Source organism: Papio anubis, chromosome 8 (genome assembly GCF_008728515.1).
Source record: "Papio anubis isolate 15944 chromosome 8, Panubis1.0, whole genome shotgun sequence".
NCBI classification, from domain to species: domain Eukaryota; kingdom Metazoa; phylum Chordata; class Mammalia; order Primates; family Cercopithecidae; genus Papio; species Papio anubis.
Genome location: NC_044983.1, coordinates 113389593 through 113410110, shown reverse-complemented (window position 1 = coordinate 113410110; position 20518 = coordinate 113389593). Strand labels below are relative to the sequence as shown.

At 42.1% G+C, this 20518-nt stretch overlaps 1 protein-coding gene across 1 annotated transcript in view; it reads left to right on the top strand.

The window, feature by feature from the left end:
* Positions 1–20518, top strand: part of EXT1 (exostosin glycosyltransferase 1) — a 264728-nt gene that overhangs the window by 50503 nt on the left and 193707 nt on the right. The gene's annotated exons all lie outside the window — the stretch shown is intronic.

The window sequence follows — 20518 nt, the reverse complement described above, 5'->3', positions numbered from 1 at the left end:
AAATGGATCTCTTGGTCCTTGACTAAAGGGAATCTAGGAAAGATTTGTTTTATGTTTGAGGGTAAGAACATAACACACAAGAAAGAAGTCACTGAGTCATTTTTACCTGAGAGTTGTTTATTTGTCTTGTAAAATACTGAAACCTTAGCACTCATTGAGCACTCTTCATATGGTAGCAAGCGATTGTGATGATGATGGTATTTTTAGAGAAGATCTTCAGAGGTTCAGTGTGGTTCTAAGTGTGTGTATATAGGTCCTATGTGTGGCAGTATAGAAACGTGTTCTTTGATGAACAGTTTTTGCATCTCTGTGTTCACCTGCATGGAATTGCAAGTTGTTTCATGAATGGATGACTAGTATACACAGAGGCTAGGCATTGAGGTCTTTTCTCTGTATTATCCTATTTATCAACCAGCTGTCAGTCAAAGAAACACAAACATGGTGAGTATTATGGGATTAAGGGATTTATTATAGAAATGGGTCCTTCCTCAAATAGTAGAGGAGCTGGCGGATGTAGAGGTCTTGAAGGAAAGTGAGAGGATTAGAGAAAGTTTCACCAGAAGCTCTTGTGTAGGGCTGGGCAGGTCAGAACTGCAGGATGCTGATGACCACAGGGAGCAGATGCTTCTAAAAGCTGCTGCCGCCTCTGTGTCTGTGGAGTTCTAAATCCCGTGGTCTGTAGCCAGATGTCTGGTGCTTGCTGTTCAACAGGGCCACTTGTTAGGAAGAAACAGGGATGAGAGCAGAAGAAAGCAAAGACAGGTTCGACCCGATTGGGCACTTCCATTGTCCATCAACTTTATGAGAGTGAAGGCCTGTTTTCACTTCCAGTTTCCAAGTCTCATTAAGCTCCTCATATGGCTAGCTGTACCCCTGGACCATAGTGGGAAGGTATTCCGTTAAATGAGAGTTCCTGGCTTACCAAGTTGATAGTTGTATGATTCAGTGTACTCTACGAATAAGGACAACATCCTTATTTTAGGTGAACTGCTGGCTACTGTGAGCTGCTGGCTACCGTGAGCTGCTGGCTATTCTCCCCTGTTGCCCTAAAAGGCTTCTACCTGCTCTGAAACATAGCGTTGAAATAACAGGATTTGGAACCTCTGCCTTGGCCAGGCCAAAGTAGGTATATTTCTGTTTAGGATCCTCCCAGCATAGTACCGGCCATTTACATGCACATTAGATTAATGATTTTATCTGATCTTTTGTCATGGAAAAGTTTGGTCAGGTGGGTTGGAGGAGAGGGAGGTACTCAAGACCATCATACAGAGAAGCAGAAGGGGAGAACAAGAGAAATTTTGGAGGTTGGATTGAGGGAAGCTGAACTCAATTTTAACTTGGGTCCAGTCCATGTAAATCCTCTACTTTTAATTTTGTCTGCCTGCCTGTCTACCAATCAATCAATCAGTCCATTCATTCGTTAATCAGTTATGTATATCAATATCTATTGATATTTTTCTGAAGATCTATACCTATCATATCTATCCATATGTTTATATGATATTTATCTAATCTATTTAATCTATATCATGTTATACACATATACATGAAAAATTTTTGAATGGAAAATTTTATGGAAAAAGTATTCTATATAAGGTGGATTAGTAATCCTCCTTTGGAAAAAAGTTCTAGTTCTTCTCAATTGTGAAAGATATGTGTAAGCTTTCTAACAAAATGAACTCCAGACAGTCTTAGATGTCTGCCTCTTTTTAATTATTTAGTGAAATAATTGGTTTCTCTTCATATGAGGAGGTGTTAGGATAAGTAAGAAATCCTGCTACTTAACTCATCTGTCTATTACTTGACTACAGAGTTATTAGAGTTCAGTCTTTGCAGTAAAACGAAACGTATTTGTAATTTTGCTGTCTTTGCCAAAGTGTGAGCTGCTTTTTAAGTGATACTTCAACTTTTTATTGAGGTATTGGCTACTTCTACTTCTTGCTGGTTGTGTGGCTACTAAACAATATAAAGTATATTACTTTCTTTTTTCTTTTCTTTTTTTTTTGGAGACGGAGTCTTGCCTCTGTCGCCCAGGCTGGAGTACAGTGGCGCGATGTTGGTTCACTGCAACCTCTGCCTCCCAGGTTCAAGCGATTCTCCTGCATCAGCCTCCTGAGTAGCTGGGATTACAGACACACACCACCATCCCTGGCTAATTTTTGTATTTTTAGTAGAGTCGGTGTTTCACCATGTTGGCCAGGATGGTCTCGATCTCCTGACCCTGTGATCCGCCCGCCTTGGCCTCCCAGAGCGCTGGGATTACAGGCATGAGCTACCATGCCCACCCAAGTGTATTACTTTCAAACCTTCGAAAATTAATTCAGAACTCCTAAAGCACAGAAACAGGTTTTTCCTGCTGCTAAGACTAAACTCTTTCTTATCACCTACTCCTAATTTGGTAGATGTATTTTAGTAAGTTTTCTTGCCATGAAAATGACCAAATACTTTCCCTCCTTAGGTTGTATGTGTGTGTTGTGTATTTGTGTCTGTCTGTGTGTAGGTAGGGAAGTTATTTGATGTAGAAGTGTTGGGAGGTACATTGTCGTTTGGGAATATTCTGAAGCCACTAAGCATTCCAGGTAGCGACAGTGGTTTGCTCTGGTGCAGATCACTTTCAATTTTTTTTTTCTTTTCTTTTTTAATTTTTTTTGAGATGGAGTCTCACTCTGTCGCCAGGCTGGAGTGCAGTGGCGCAATCTCGGCTCACTGCAACCTCCGCCTCCCAGGTTCAAGCAATTCTCCTCATTAGCCTCCCGAGTAGCTGGGATTACAGGCGCCTGCCACCGTGCCTGGCTAATTTTTTATTTTTAGTAGAGATGGGGTTTCACCATGTTGACCATGATGGTCGCGATCTTCTGACCTCGTGATCCGCCCGCCTCAGCCTCCGAAAGCGCTGGGATTACAGGCGTGAGCCACTGCACCTGGCCTCACTTTAGATTTTTTAAAAGAGACCAGACATTTTTTGAACGCCTCAATATGCTAGGCACAGACCGGAGTGCTTAACAACCCTAGCTACTTAGTGGGAAGACTGCCTTTTCTTTTTTCTTTTTCTTTTTGTTTTTTTAAATTAAGACGGAGTTTCGCTCTTGTTGCCCAGGCTGGAGTGTCGTGATGTGATCTTGGCTCACTGTAACCTCTGCCTCCCTCCCGGGTTCAAGTGATTCTCCTGCCTCAGCCTCCTGAGTCACTGGGATTACAGGCACCCGCCACCACGCCCAGCTAAATTTTTGTATTTTTAGTAGAGTCGGGGTTTCACCATGTTGACCAGGCTGGTCTTGAACTCCTGACCTCAGGTGATCCACCTGCCTTGGCCCCCCAAATGTTAGGATTACAGGTGTGAGCCACTGTGCCTGGCCAAGACTGCCTTTTCAAGGGCCTTAGGAGAGTTGTCATGGCCCAGGTGTAGAACATAAAAATGGAAGTTGAACATTCACGAATTAACCAATCACATTCAGCAATTCAGCACATAACTATTCAGCATCTATTATGTGATGGGGATTAGGAAAGGCTCTTTAGAGAGAGCAGTGATGTGGGGTGGAGGAGGAGAGCAGTCCTGTCCTTCGTGTCTGCGTTCACCTGTGATCATCATAAAGAAGAGCATCCTGGAGGATGTTCCTGTCCTGCATCCCAGGGCCTATTTTTGGGAAACCAAGTCACACCTCCATGGCTTTTTGGTAATGACATAGTTGGCTGTGAGGAGTTGTTCTCCTAAGTCTGACTGAGTCATCATCCTGTGCTCTTAAGCTATGCTTGCCAAGCCCACCAGGCACTTCATTCCCAGCCGCGGTTGGAAAGATACATAAAGTTCTCCTCCAGGCTCTCTTCTCTGGTAGAACTCCTTACAATTTGCCTTGTCAAAGGGTTCTTCTGATTATGTGTGTGTCTGGTTATCACACCTGCCATCTTTTTGTGGGAAGCTTACTGTCTAGGCCAGATCACCCCCCAGCACTAGACTCCTTCCTAGCCTTCCTCATGGATGATCACCCAGGCTCGAATTACAGACCTGTCTCTCCTTCACCCAGGGCCAATTACTTCCCTTTCCAACGGTCCCTTTTCAGACTTGCCCACATATGTGAAAATACAAGGGATAGATCTTGGAGGCCTGATAGATAGTGAGTGGTAAGATGGTACGTAAGCCGGTGTAGAGGGGATGTTTATCACAGGCTTCCTGGAAGCTAGTTGGGTTTCACTGAGTCCATTCATTTCCTTCTCGCTGATGAATGACTAATCAGATGATTCACAGGGAGCTACTAGTTAGAAGACCACAGCATGTTCTCACTAGTGCTGTCCTGTTACATCCAGGGGAAAGGTTGTATTGGTGTGTTTTTAGGCACCATGTGTCAATTCTTCTAAGATTTATATATATTTTTGTTTTTCTGAAGGGGCAGGGTTTTAAAAAGGTTTGAGAAGCATTGTGTTAGACCAAGTTTGTCCAACCTGTGGCCCGTGGGCCATCTGCGGCACAGGATGGCTTTCAATGCAACCCAACACAAATTTGTACACTTTTAAAAAACATTATGATATTTTTTGTGATTTTTTTTTTTCGTAGCTCTTCAGCTATCACTAGTGTTATTGTATTTTATATGTAGCCCAAGGCAGTTCTTCCAATGTGGCCCAGGGAAGCCAAAAGATTGGACACCCCTGTGTTAGACCATCATTTGTTTGCTATATGATTTCATAGTGGTAGAATGATCACTTAAGGTAAAATCTGAATAGATAAATTTGGCAGAAATCATAGGAATTTCTATTTGAAGGCATAATGAGGGTTAATCATTTTTCATAATAGATGTTAAGATAATCACAGCCCATATTTATTAATTACTCGCCACACATTGGTTCGGGGTTAAGATTTTGTGAGAATAATCATCATCATTTAATCTTCCCAACAGCCCTGTGAAGGAGGCTCTATTATATTGATTTTATACATAAAGAAACTGAAATTAGACTAAGTTATTATGAAGGGATGGGTCCAAATGACAAGACTAACCGTCTGTCCTGGAAAACCATGGTAGGCATTCAACAAGAGAACAAGGTTTTGTTTCTCATCTCCATTTCTGTACACTGGAAAAACAGTTCAAAATTTAATACAGTTGTATGATCTGGCAAAATTCTTCTTGAGATAGAGGTGGATTTTAAAGAGAATGGTGATTTGTCCACACGTGTTCACAGCAGCTTTATTTACAGCAGCCACAAACTGGAAACAATGCAGATGTCTGTTAGGTGAATGGATGAGTAGACTGTGGTATATCCATACAGGAATAATATTCAGCAATAAGAGAGGACAAACTATTGATACATGCTGACATGGATGATCCCAAAATATGCTGAGTGAAGAAGCCAGAGAAGAAAGAATGTATATGTTATAGGATGCCATTTATACAAACTTCTAGGAGATGCAAATTAATATACAATGACAGGAGACAGATTAGTGGTTGCAGTACAATGGTTGGAGTGGGTGGTAAGGATAAGAGAGTGCAAAAACTTTAAAGGGTGATGGGTATTTTATTAACTTAATATTGGAAGTGGATGCATGAGTGCATATGCATGTGAAACATCAAAATATACAGTTTACCAATGTGCAATTTATCGCATATCAATTATAGCTCCATAAAGCTGTATGTGTGTATATATATATATATATATGCAGTAAGGGAAGGCAAGAAGAATGACCCATTAATGTGTGGGAGTAATAAAAGAGAAATTGTACAATGGGAGGATCACTCTCAGAGCGGCCTTGGAACCCCAGAGAGGTTATTATTGTTTGATCAGTCAGTCAACAGGTATTTATTGAGATTCTTCCAGGTACTTTGAGAGAATGAGAGATGTATGTGAGCTTGACTGTGCCTGGTCGTGTGACCCGTTTGGAAAGAACTGGGCTCTGGAGTTAGTCTGATGTGGGTTTCAATCCTGGTTCTCTCATTCCTTGGGTTAAAACTTTTGAACTCCTTTACCTTCTCTTAGCGTCTCTTTAGTCCTAGGGAAAAATGGAAATGGCAGTATCTTTATTTTAGAGTCATTTGAAGGATTAGCAATAACATGTATCAAATGTTTGGCCAAAGTGTGGGGCACATGGTAGGAATACAGTGACAGCGATTATTATTATCACTTTAATTGCAAAACTGGAAGTTCAGATTCCAGGAGGAGGATGTAGTTGCTGTAGGCTGGCCTTCTCAGGCAAAACTTCACTTGAAATAGGCTTGGAAGACTATATAGGAGTTCCATGAAGTGGGATGGTCTGACTCAAAGTGCAGAAATGGGACTACATAAATCTGTTAGGTTTCTTGGGGGAAGTAGGGGAGATCAGGTAGGGGAAGGGGAAGAAATCCTACTTACTAGGAAAGGTGGCTTCCTAGCTAGTTCGGGGCACAAATACTCAACCGACCATTGCTATGGGGAAAATGGCAGAAATGAGAAAAGCGATGGAGGGGGGAAGACCTGTGTCATGAAAATACTTATCTGACTGTTCAGCATTATTGATACTGTGATCTGGATGATTCTGTGTCACGGGGACTTGCCTTGTACATTATAGGATGTTTAGCAGTATCCCTGGCCTGTACCCACTGGATGCCAGTAGGTAGTATTCTTCACCCCCATATACATGACAATCAAAAATATCTCCTGACTGCCAGATGTGCCTTGTGGGGGTCACTGAAGACCACTGCTTTAGTGATTAGACTAAGCATCAGTGAAGATGAGATTTTCATTTCAGTGTTGGAAGGGAGAAAGGAGTGGAGTTCATTTAAAATAATGGAATGAACTGCTCTCATTATAGAGGTTTAGCACAAGTATCATGGTTCAGTGCGTTGACAGCAAGGCCACTTATAAGCTATATGGTCTTTGGCAAATGACCTGTTGTATTTCAGCCCCCTTATGTGTAAAATGGGGGCAGTAATCGCACCTGCCTTAAATCAGTAAGTTAATTGTAACGGAAGCCATTGATTATTTGCTTAAATAAAACAGCATTACTCTTCCTTTATTGGAAAGACTTTGAAGAAAAGGGGATCTTCCTGTCTCTAGCTCTCTTGAGTTAATTTTTAAAGGGCCCATCTTTTGAAAAGACCTGTTTCAGACATGAGGCTATCGAAAGATCAATGTGGAAAATGTACTTTGTCCCTGAGTTGATTCTTTTTCTCTGGGCCTACTGAAAGATCTTTGAATTATAATGTACAAGTAAAGTCTCCTTGAACAGAGCAGAAGAAAAGGATACCAAGGGCATGAAGTGGCTGTTACTGAAGGGAGTGGTGGTGTACTGTGAAGGAACTCCTGAGAGTGACATTGGCCGAAGGGTCGTCTCCCTCGTCTTGGCACTGAACGACCACCACAGACCACAAAAGGACGTAGAACCGACCTCCGTTTCAATGTGACTTTTCAGTGACACTTGAGACCTTGTGTCATAGCCAGATTGTGACCATTCTCCAACCCAAGCTTTCTGTTGCTTTTACAACAGACTATTTCAGAAGCTGCTTAGGAGATGCTACCAGGGATGTGAAGGCTTCAACAAATGAGGATTTCCTCCCCACCACTCTGATGATGGTGAGACCAGCATGGAGACTGGTAGAGTGATGTATGCATTGGCTTATCAAGGTCATGAGTGGCAGCTGGCTGCATTGTGTCCCCAATTTAAACAAGGATCCCCCAACACTGCAACAGTCTAGGATTGTCTCCTAAATTCCTCAGATTCCAAGCACACAAAGGAGGTGTCCTGGAGCCATGTACGGGGGGAAGGCAGATTATTTGTAAGCTCTTGTGTTGTCTTCACTGCAGACAGATGGGCCTCCTCTATCCTAAACAGAGGCTATTTAATAACCTTTGCTTCTTCTCATTAACTTTCCTTACTCACCTGATTTAATGAATCTACGGTGCTTTGGAACATCACTGGAAATGTTTCAAAACAAAGCAAGAATCATTTGGACTAGTACTTGTTTTGGAGAGGTGGCTATTAAATGGCGTTTAAAGTTTTTCATTTGTTTGTTTTTTTCCCTCTTAAATTTGGAGCTTCTTCTATGGCTTTGCGCGTATCATTCTGTGACTATAATGCCCACATTAGCCCAGTTGTCTTACAAGTATGTAAAATCCTTCCAGCAGTTCAGGTTCATTTGGCATTCTTGTTAAATGTACTGGGGTTAGGACTGGAATGAGAAAAATGATAGAAATACAAGTAACCATAAAACAAAACTAGAATAGAATAACAGACACTGAAATAAAAACAAAATGTTTATCCATATTTTGTCATCCAGGCCTATTCATTGAAATAAAAGAGTACAGAGATTTTAAAAATCCAACTGTAAGTATTATGAGGAAATGTTTTAGGAATTTTTTGACAGTCTTTCCTAAATATTTCAAGTTGATTGACAAAAGATAAAAATCCATCATATTGCCTACTGGGCAATGTTTTGTGGTGCCTTCACCTCTGAGTTCTAGGAGGTTGTTTTAATCATGTTTGCATGCAGCTCCCCTTCCCATTTATTAAAGATTGGAAAATGCTAAGGTTTAGTTGACATGATGACCTTAATGTAAAAGGACGTGAAGAGGGCAAAGACTCCCAGCTTCTAAGTCTAGTTCATCTGTTACCCTCAAAGCTGTCTTTGATACTTAGACACACTCCCACACCCTTGCCTACTTTTACTTTTTAGGAAGCATGCCGTTTGGTAACCCCCTTTCCAAAGGCCAGTAGCGAGGCCACGCCTGACTTCAAAATGAGATTATGCTTTATGCTGGGGATGTATAGCAGAAAACAGTAGGCCAGCCAAGTGGGGAAATAAAGCCAGAAGAGACAGTATATTTTCAGGAGCAATTTAGTGCATGCTTGATCTTACTGATATTGTTAGTATAGCGTTTATAGCTGACTGGGTTTACCTGAAGCAACTGGCCAGCACTCTGTGTTTGGAAACAGTCAAGGGAGAAAACACATTGATTAGTTGGTAAGTTAACTCTGTACTTCCATTCTCTAAAATTAGTAAATCAGTCTGTCATTGACAGCTTGGAAAGACGTTCCTGTGTCTCAGAGATCCCTGGCCAGGGTTGCCAGGACCTTCTCTTTACTTTGTGTTTTCCCTGGCCCATCAATTCTTCTTCAACTTTTGTGATTTTTTTTTTTAACTGGCTTTCTTCAGTTTTTGTTTAACTGAAAGGCAACGATGCAAACTGAATTTATAGGATGTTTTATAGAGAGAATAAAAGGATAAATTTCAAAATCATATGCTAATATGTAAACCGAATTTACTCAAAACATTCCTTTTGTTGTTGTTGTTGTTGTTGTTTTGAGATAAGATCTTGCTCTGTCACCCAGGCTGGTATGCAGTGGCACCATCGTGGCTCACTGTAGCCTCGACCTCTGGGCTCCTGTGATCCAGCCACCTCTTAGCCTCCCGATTAGCTGGGCCTACATAGGCGTGCCACTATGCCCTATCAATTTTTTGTATTTTTTGGTAGAGATGGAGTTTTGCCATGTTGGCCAGGCTGGTCTCAAACTCCTGGACTCAAGTGATCCACCCACCTCGGCTTCCCAAAGTGCTGGGATTATAGACATGAGCCACTACTGGCCAAAACATCACTATATTTGTGTGTGTAGATTATACCTTCTCTGCTGATGTTAATAGCAGGGATTCTTTTTTTTCCCATTCTTTCTGTCAGGTGTGATGGAGAAAACTTATGTCCTATAATGAAGTGGGAATGAGGATTTAAAAAACACTAAGTAGCACAGAACACCTCCCTGAATGCCCTCCCCCCACCCCCCGCCATTTTCCCTTCTAATTCTTAGAGCAATATCATCTTTCTTCTTCTTTAGTTCCCTCCAAGATTAATCAAGATGTTATTTATGGATGATGTAGACCTAGTGTGGCAAATTAGAGCCTGTGGGCTAAGAATGGCTTTCACATTTTTAAACTGTTAAAAGAATTCAAAAGAAGAATAGTACTGTATGACATGTGAAAATTATATGAAAATCAAATGTCAGTGTTCATAAATAAAGTTTTATTGGAACCCAGCCACACTCATTCATTTACTTCCTGTCTCTGGCCACTCTCCTGCTACAATGGCAGAACTCAGTACTTGCAAGAGAGATCATATGGCTTGTAAAGCCCAAAACGTTTACTCTCTGACTCTACACAGAAAAGTTTGCCAAAGCCTGGTGGGAGGCCGATCGGAAATGAATAACCATCAGTAACAGAAAGAGCACAGCCTTTAGAATCAGGCAGTACAGAGTCCTTGTTATGTCTTGGTTTCCTCAGAGCTACAACCATTACACATTATTCTACCTTAGAAGAATAAGGTGAGGACGAAATGAGATAATGAATGTAAAGGTGAGGATGAAATGAGATAATGAATGTAAAGCATCTATATGTGTATAGCGTGCGGCCAAATACCTCACAGATATTCAGCCAGTGCTGGTATCTTTCCGTCTCCCTGTTACCAATGTTTCAAGTTCATTGTCTTACCTCAGGTCCTCTGTTCACACACAACTGGAACAAAAAATACCTTTTGCGAGTCTGACAATAGCTGGGGAGACAGAAACTCATGTCTCCCTCTCCACTTTCCTTTATTTAGTGTCTTTTCCTCCATAAGCGGGTGGCGTTTAGCCCTGTGAAATGTCATTTTACCTTAAGGTGAATGGGTATATAGAATTGGTCTTGACCTTGAATAAAAGAAAGACACACCAGGCAATCATCGTTTGGGGGAACTTCAGAGAAATTGCTCCGTGAGGGTAACATAGAGCAGTGACTTCTGCTGGAGGGGTTCACAGGTGACATTCTGAGCCCTGTGCAGCCTGTGCCTTCGAGACAGTCAGCGAGGGAGCCCTGGCGGTCATGGGGCTGCCTTCGCCAGCTTCAGAACTGTGGTTTTTCCCCATTAACACACTTCTTGTTAAGCTGATGTGGTTGCTTTCTAAACTGCATCTTCCCTTGGCCAGAAAGAAAGAAAAAGCTTCCCTGCGTGAAGATGAAGGTTTATTGGCAATGTCTTCTTTAGTCTCTTAGCAAGAACAGCAAACAGAGAACTCCCTTCTTTCCGACTTAAGTTACACATATTTTTTTTCTCTTTTTTACTTTCAAAGCTGGCAGCCTCATAAGAGCAGCATTCAGATAGACCGTGCCAGGGATGCGGGGCATCATGAATGGGGCATTTCTTGTCCTCCTGGCCCCCTTTCCCTTTGTGCTGTCTATTTTCCATGTGTTATTAGCCACCTTGCAAAGTCGGAGCTTTGCCAACAAATTCTGGGTTCTGTGGGTTGCTGTCTGAATCTGCTGCTTATTCAGGAAAATGAGTTAGTTTCTGCTGTTTGTGGGAAAAAAACCAACAAACCCACTTATAGGTTACATTTAGGTTACTAATATATGTGGTAGCAAACCTAAGTAAATTGGAGATTATGCTGATGCTATGTGCTTATTATTACAGTGTGGGTTTTAATGTGAATTTTGCACAAATCCATGAATGATATGCCTATTTGCCTTTTTACTTTTCTTGCTGTTAAAAAATCAGCTTATTTATTGTAGCTGTTGAAATATATATAAAGAAAAAATTAGCTTCTACCTAACTCTTTTTTTTTTTCTTTTAAAAGTATTTTTATGTGATCTACAAGTCTGAATTAGTTGGCTGTAAATGGATGTGGGAGTGTCATTTCAAACCTTTTATCATTTGGGATTTCTTCTGGGGGGAGTGGGTATCAGAGCTTTAGTTCTTGTTATTGGCTTATGACGGTAGTCTGGAATTTTATAGATTGTGTTTGGCTGTCAGCATGGTGCTTGGGTGTGATTAATTTGTGTAGCTTGCCATTGGATAAATCATATTCATTCCTTGGATCCTTGTTCAGAAGGGATTAACCAAGTGAACTGGAAAACATGTCTTTGCAGCAGAGCTTTCAGTGTTTGTGATAATCAATGAACAATCTAGTGCTAATTTAATTCCACTCTTATAGACCTGGCTGACTCATTGGCTGTTAAGGCTTCTTAACTTCTGTGTTTTTAATCTTTAGTTTTTTACACATATACCAATATTATAGTAGACATAGTTGAAAACTTAACATTTCTCCAGGGAGCTTGTTCTGGGAATGCAAAATAAATACCCTCTAAAATAGGTTTCTGGAATGTTATTTTTCTAAAGGGTCTGTTATTTCTGCCTTTCTTCTAATGGGAAAAACATTGATTTGAAAGGGTAGAATAAACTTAGCTGTTTTGGAAAGGGAGGGTTAAGATAAAATTGACAACAACAACAACAAATAAATAGGTGATACCTTAGAGACCTATCTGGCATAGGACTCTTGAAGCCCATAACATGGCTTTGGGTTTTGATATTCATCTTTTACAGGGCTAAATAATTTATAGCCAAGCTTTTGCCTTATGGCATGGTTGGAGTGTGTGTTCCACCAGGAGGCAAAGGTTTCTGTTGAAATCTTCCTGTTCACTTGATTTAGGTATTTGATAAGTGACTGCAAAATGGGGAGGTCACTTTAGGAAAGCTTTCTCTCTTCTTGCCCTCCTTTGCCTTTGAGTAGGTTCCTCCTATGTTTTGTTCATCTGAACAATGCATTGACTTGCCCTATGTAGGAAAGCTGGAGAGCTGCTTATGAATTGTAGTAAGATGTCTTATGGCTTCCAGGGAGCAAAGCTAGGGAGATCCCAGGTACTGATTTTTGTGTTTTTTTAAAATATGAATTCTTGTTCTGTTGTCCAGGCCGGAGTGTAGTGGCGCGATCTCTGCTCACCGCAACCTCTGCCTCCCGGGTTCAAGAAATTCTCCAGCCTCCCAGGTAGCTGGGATTATAGGCATGCACCACCATGCTAGGTATTGATTGATTGATCGATTGATTGTGGTGCTTCCATGGACTGGACTCTGCCTCCCACTTCACTTTTAGCCTAAATGTAGGTGACAGGTGAATGTAGGGTTGCCAGATTTAGCAAAGAGAACTATAGGGCATCCAGTTAAATTTCAATTTCAGATAAATAGCAGATATTTTTCATGTTAAGTATGCTCTGTATTTTATCTGGCAACCCCAAGGGAGCCTTGGGGAATTAGGTTTCTCTATCCTGAGGGCCCTCAGGTTAGATCACATATTCAGAGATAATTGTGAGTGAGATGTATGGATGGGAAAGAGAGTGCCATTTATTAGGTACTTTTTATATCAAGTACTTTGTATTTAGTCCTCAGCTTGGGAGGCAAGTATTGTAAACTCACTGTACCTTTGATGATAAAAGTAGCTAACGGTGATTTAGTGCTTTCTATGTCCTGGGCCCTGTTCTAAGAACTTTGATGTATCCTTATTTAGTGCTTAAAATAACCCTAAGAGGGTTAAGTACTATTATGATTTCCATTTTACACAAAAGGAAACTGAGCTGCAAGGTCACATAGCTAGTAAGGGATTGTTCTGGGCTGAAGAAAAAGGATGCATGGCGGGAGTATCTTGCCCAAGGTCATGTTATTAGTAATTAGTGGAGTCAGAATTCCAATGCGGGTCCCTTCACTCCAGCTCTTCTTACTTCAGAAAACACATATGCCTGGGCCCTCCCCTGGAGCTGGATTTAGTTGGCTTGGGGATGGCGATTTTTAAAACTTCCCCAGGCGATTTTAATGCACAGCCAGACTGAGAACCACGGCTTTACCCCACTTTTGGAGTAAAATGAATTACCCTCCTTAGGAAATCTGGTCGCTCTATGTGGCCATTCCTTTAGTTCCTACCCCTCCTCCACAGAAACACACCATTCCAAATCTGGCAGCTAATTTTTCATGGTCTTTGTTTCTTCAAAATTATTTTCAGGAAGTCTTGGTGAATATATGTTGGGGTATAAACAGACCACAAAGAAAGACCCCATGGGGGTATTCTGTTGATGGATTTTCTGGGCGATCTTTTCTTTTTCATTCTTCCATTATACTTCCTGGAGGAGGGACTACCCCTTTGTTCTTCATTTAGTTCCAGCTGGGTACCAGGTTGGGTATTTGGGGAGGTTTACAGATTAATAATAAAACTAGACCACTACCCTCCAGGGGTTTTCAATTTTAGAAGGGAAGTATATAAATGCAATTCTAGGTTTAATTTTCAAAAAGTCATTTCAGAGGAATACAAAGTATTAAGGAATTCAGAGGCAGCAGAGGCAGAGGGAGGTGGGGTGGAGTGTGAGCTCTGCAGTCACTGCCTTGATTTGAGTTCCTGCCCCACCGCTTCCTACCCACAGAACTCTGGCCAATGCTTGAGCCCTCCTGGTCTCCAGGACCTTGTTGGCACAGTCGACCTGCCAAATTTTTTGATGGCAGACATGACGAGTTAGTGCTGGTGGAGTGCACACCAGCGGGCCCAGGGTGAGGGTCAGTCCTGGTGAGCTGCTGTGTTCTGTGCATTGCCTGAAGCCTTCCAGCAGGTCTTAGCTGATGCTGATGGGTCCAAAGCATCAATAGTAAGTTAATAAGGCTTATCTGCTGCTCCTTAAATTGACAGAGTCAAGAATTATCCTGAATTTGGTAACCAGGGAGGAGCCACAGAGGTGTGTAAATGGAAACTAGACACAGTCCTGGAAGATGAGCAGCAGGAAATGGAGTGGGAGACACTGATACCCCAAGACCCTAGTTAGGCTAAAGAAAAAAAAAAAGAAAGACATCTAGGCCGGGCGCGCTGGCTCGTGCCTGTAATCCTATCACTTTGAGAGGCCGAGGCTGGCGGATCACTTGAGGTCAGGAGTTTGAGACCAGCCTGGCCAACATGGTGAAACCCTGTCTCTACTAAAAATACAAAAATTAGCTGGGTGTGGTGACGTGTGCCTCTAATTTCAGCTACTCAGGAGACTGAGGCACGAGAATTGCTTCAACCTGGGAGGTGAAGGTTGCAGTGAGCCGAGATCGTGCCACTGCACTCTAGCCTGCGTGATGGAGTGAGACTCTGTTTCAAAAAAGAAAAGAAAAAAAACAAAAAAGATAGCCAGTCCATCCAGAGAGCATGAGACCCTTAGCTACAGCAAGAAGGCAGCTGCAATAGAAAGAGAGGAAGGCATTTGGTGTAAGGACTCAGATATGTATTATGTTTATGTGGTGGCGGCTGGGAGGAGGGTGGTGATGGAAGCTTCTAGTCTTGGTGGTGACATTCACAGATGGACAACAGAGGAAAAGAGGCTGATTGTTAAAGGGAAAAGGGTGATGAATTAGATTTTGGGTAAAGTTATACTGCGTCCTTCATTGTAAGCAATGCAGTGCCACATTCTATGTTGTTAATAAGCACATGCCCCAGATTGCACATTTGGGGATGAGGGACCTCTCTATATCTAAGTTTTACTGGTTTGAGAGTGTAAATGGAGAAAGGGTCACACCACTCCTACCATCCCATCTGTCTTTTATGTTGAAGTTGTGCTTTCTTCCCCTAGTTTGTTTAGGTCTAAGTAGAATACTTTGCATAGGAAATCAATAAATCTTCTATTGCTGTTTGAGTGATGGGGAAATTTCTTTATTACCAGACAGTTCTGCGAGCAATAAATACTTCTACTATCCTGAGTGTATTTATTTCTAAGTGGGAGTTAGAGTAATGAGGCATTTACTAATGCTGGGCTCAACTCAGAATTCAGAAACAGAAGGTAGATGACTGGCAAGGACTGTTCCCACTCTAGAGTTTTAAGGTTGTTAGAAAGCTTTTGTTTTTGTTGAAAGCACTGTACTTTGTGTACACTATGATCAAGCCCTTTAGAACATTGCTAACACTTACATCTTATCTTTGCTTATAAAGTATTGACTAGGGGTTGGCAAACTTTTTCTGTGAAGTGCCAGATAGTAAATGCTTTAGGTTTTGCACATACGTTCTGTCACAGCTAGTCAACTCTTGTAAGAGGATAGCAGCCGTAGACAATATGTAAACAAATGAGCTATGTTCCAATAAAACTTTGTTTATAAAAGCATGCGGTGGGGCGCCCGTAGTCCCAGCTACTCGGGAGACCGAGACTGGAGAACGGCTTGAGCCGTTTTCGACCAGCCTAGGTAATAGAGTGAGACCCTGTCTCTATAAAAAATAAAATCAGCCGGGTGTGGTGGCTCACACCTGCAATCCTAGCACTTTGGGAGGCTGAGGCAGGCAGATCACCTGAGGTCGGGAGTTCGAGACCAGCCTGACCAACATGGAGAAACCCTGTCTCTACTAAAAATACAAAATTAGCGAGGCGTGGTGGCGCACACCTGTAATCCCAGCTACTCAGGAGGTCGAGGCAGGAGAATCGCTTGAACCCGGGAGGTGGAGGTTGCAGTGAGCTGTGATCATGCCATTGTACTCCAGCCTGGGCAACAAGAGTAAAACTCCACCTCAAAAAAAAAAAAAAATTATAAAGAAGATCAAAAACATTGCAGGCTGGATTTGGCCCACAGGTCTAGGTTTTCTGACCCTTGGTTCACTATATGAGCCATGGGGGCATCAGTTCTGGTTTGATCAACTGTTAACTGTCTGACTTACCTTCTCTGACTCTCCATTTTATCAACTGTAAATCGGATCAATAGAAGAACAAGTTTGTGGTGTTATTTTGACACTGAAAGAGATCACAATACTAGGTTTGTGTAGTTGCTAGAACATAGTAAGGTACAGAAAATGTTAGCTAAAGGGGAACAAAAAATCCATGTCAGTTGGCGGTATATGTAACCCTGATGTTTAATTGCAATTATTTTAAGGTAAGAAGGAGAGACTGGCAAAGCAGAATTTTTGAAGGGCCAGTTAAGATCACAACTCTGCACAACGAGCTGATGTAAACAAGGTGTATATTGACTTTTAATGGACTTAAAAAGAGTTGATGAGACCACGGAAAGCTCCACGTGGCCAATACTGTTTATTATTCTGTAGATGGTATTTCTTGGAAATTTTGTTTCATTGCCTTTCTGGAAGTGAGTGGGATTTTTACCTATTTTTTGGCATGGATTTGGTCTCTCCTCCCAATACTGGAGGTGTAAGGAGTAAAAACTTTTCCTAGAAATGAAACATAACAAGCACTTATTGAGAGCCTGATGTGTGTTCACATTGTGTGAGGTGTTATGACTGTAGAATGAGTTTTCCATAATCACAGTGTCTGCATTGGAGTTGGAGGAGAATATCTTACACAGAGCTCCCAAATCCCTTGCAATTTCCTGGGTGATCAACTACCTTTTGTTCTAATGAGGTTACCCTTAGTGGACGTGATGCTAAGGCAGCATATAAATAAGTGAGAGCTCATGTGATGTGGGCTGTGGAAAGGTGCCAAGGTACTTTGTGAGAAAAAAAGTCATATCTGATGGCGTTAGTCTGTGGAAGCTTCATGGAGAAAACTCTGGATAGGGACTTTGTGAGTGTAGTTTTTCTTGGCTGAGTAGATCTCTTTCCTAGGAAATAATTCTGTCCCGTCCTCTGCACGTATCAAGCTTGGATTTTGGTGAATAAAGTGTCTCTTCATTTTAAAAATAGGGCACTGAATCGCCAAGGCAGTGGCATACAGGGTAGAACTTCGTGGCGATGGCCCAGGTGGACTGTAATGGCTTCAGGCATTTGGTTCTGCTTCACACTTCAAAGAACCGAAAAGTGAGGGCGATTTATTTATTCATGAAAACATGCCCCGCACAACTGCTCCTTGTGCCTGGAATTCTTGTTGTGGGTGGGCAGGCTGATCTGGTGAGAACAGTAGTGGAAAGAGGAGAGGAACGTTTCCTCCTTAGGATGGAAGTCCCATAGAGCACACATTTGAGACTGCTGAGTTCGTCGCCATATGCTAGCACATTAAACAGTGCGCCATAGAGTCAGGACTCAAAAGTTTCTGAATAAGCGAGTGAGATAGTAATTGAGCTATGCCTTCTGCTCTTAATTTGGTGTTAGGCATACAAGCAGGGTAGGCTAATGACAGAATGAACATAAAACAAGTGAGACTGATTCAACAGATGAGGCTGTGTTGAACGTGTAGGTGGGCAGAGGTGAGAGGGAGCAACTGTCCTTCTTGGAGTTCAGGAAGGTTTTGGACGTGGTATTGTATGAACTTGGTCTTTAAGTTCACACTTAAGAACTTAAGTATGAATGGAGACGTAAGTTGAATGGAAATATACCAGGTATTTCAGGACCAAGAGAACAGAGGAGAATATACCTAATAATAGGAATGACAGGGCAAAGGCATACTGGAATTAAAAAACAAGGTGGGGGCCAGGCGCAGAGGCTCATGCCTGTAATCCCAGCACTTTGGGAGGCTGAGGTGGGCGGATCACTTGAGGTCAGGAGTTCAAGACTAGCCTGGCCAACATGGTGAAACTCCATCTCTACTAAAAATACATAAACTAGCCAGGTGTGGTAGCGTGTAAAGGCATACTGGAATTAAAAAACAAGGTGGGGGCCAGGCGCAGAGGCTCATGCCTGTAATCCCAGCACTTTGGGAGGCTGAGGTGGGCGGATCACTTGAGGTCAGGAGTTCAAGACTAGCCTGGCCAACATGGTGAAACTCCATCTCTACTAAAAATACATAAACTAGCTCAGGAGGCAGAGGCAGGAAAATCACTTGAAATCAGGAGGTGGAGGTTACAGTGAGCTGAGATGGCATCATTGCACTCCAGCCTGGGCAACAGGGCAAGACTCCATCAAACCAAAAAATAAAACAAAACATCACAACAAAAAACAAAACTAAACCAAGGTGGATTTGGGAAAGACTTACAAGCCCTCTGATTGAGCTCCTTTGTTGTTGACTTCTAGATCCTCTTTAATTCAGGAATCACAGTTACATTTCTTAGAATCCTTCTTTGTGCTCCAAGTATCAAAGACCTTATGAGGCTCCCCAATCACAATGGAGAAAGTAATTTCTTTAACAGGGCAGACACCAGAGCAAGAGCAGAGATGGGGATACGAGGGGGTCTTCATTTATGCAGCTGGCCAGAGCTCCTCATCCAACCCTGGGCTTAGTGAGGCGACAGATGTGATGTTGCCCAATGTAGTCTTTTTCTCTTTCTTTCTTTCTTTCTTTCTTTCTTTCTTTCTTTCTTTCTTTCTTTCTTTCTTTCTTTCTTTCTTTCTCTCTTTCTCTCTTTCTCTCTCTCTTTCTCTCTCTCTTTCTCTTTCTCTCTCTCTTTCTCTCTCTCTTTCTCTCTTTCTCTTTCTTTCTTTTCTTTCTTTCTCTCTCTCTTTCTCTTTCTTTCTTTTTCTTTCCCTCCCTCCCTCCCTTCCTTCCTTCCTTTTCTTTCTTTCTTTCTGAGGCGGAGTCTCGCTCTGTCACCCAGGCTGGAATGCAGTGGCACCATCTCAGCTCACTGCAGCCTCCGTCTCCTGGGTTCAAGCGATTCCTCAGCCTCAGCCTCCCGAGTAGCTGGGATTACAGGCATGTGCTACCACACTCAGCTAATTTATGTATTTTTTAGTAGAGACAGGGTTTCACTATGTTGGCCAGGCTGATCTCAAACTCCTTCCTTCTTTCCTTCCTTCCTTCCTTCCTTCCTTCCTTCCTTCCTTCCTTCCTTCCTTCCTTCCTTCCTTCCTTCCCTTCCTTCTTCCTCCCTCCTCCTTCTTTCCTTCCTTCCTTCCTTCCTTCCTTCCTTCTTCCTCCTCCTTCTTCCTTCCCTCCTCCATTACTTTCCTTCCTTCCTTCTTTATGCTTCCTTCCTTCCTTCCTTCCTTCCTTCCTTCCTTCCTTCCTTCCTTCCTGTTTAAAAATACATCTATATTTCCTCCAGCTTGTATATAAACTGACCTCTCAGCACAAGTATTCAATATTAGGGAACCACGATGCATGGAATAGAACCCACTGTGCTAAGGGCTTCACCTGTAATCCTCGGTATGGACTTCTTATAATATCCTATGGGTAAGATACTATTATTATCCCTACTCCTATTGTTTTGGGGCAGGCACCTTATCCATTTGTTTGCTGCTCTATCCCCCATGCCTCAAAAGGTGCCTGGCACTTACTAGGTGCTGGATTTTAAGTGGATTAATCACATGCAGAGTGATACTGTCATACTGGTTGTATATGGGAGTTGGAGATCAAGACTGTAGGGTTTCAAAGTCTAGCCTCGTTACCCTGCACCATCTCTGCTTTCTGATGCCTAGTTAGAGAAAGAAATTCCTATCTGTTTTGGACTTGAGGACTTCTTTTTAACGACTTTTTCAGACTTGAGGACTCCTTTTTAAAGTTGTAGACTGTTCCACCCAGATCCTTTTGGTCATTCTCTACTTTGTTGTGGATAAAAATTTTATAATAAATTAGGTAATATTTAAAAGTGGCTTTGTATTTTGTACACTTGCAACAACGTGTGTATTAACCTCTCCTAATTCCATCTACTGGCAATGCTTGATTTGCATGAGAATTGGGTCCCCTGCAGTAATGTGACTCTGAAGCTGACGGATTAGAGAGCTTGTGGTTCAGGCATGAACCTTGTCTCTTGGGTTGGACCTGAGTCTAGACTGACCCTGGAGTTGGAAATGTAGTGGCTTAACTGACGGAACTGACGTGAACAATCGTTGCTCTTTATTAAACAAGGGCAGTTCATCTGATTCACAAACATTTTCTAAGGCCTTGTGCTCCAAATGATAAGAAACAAGAAAGTTCCCTGCCCAGGGAGCTTATTGCCTGCT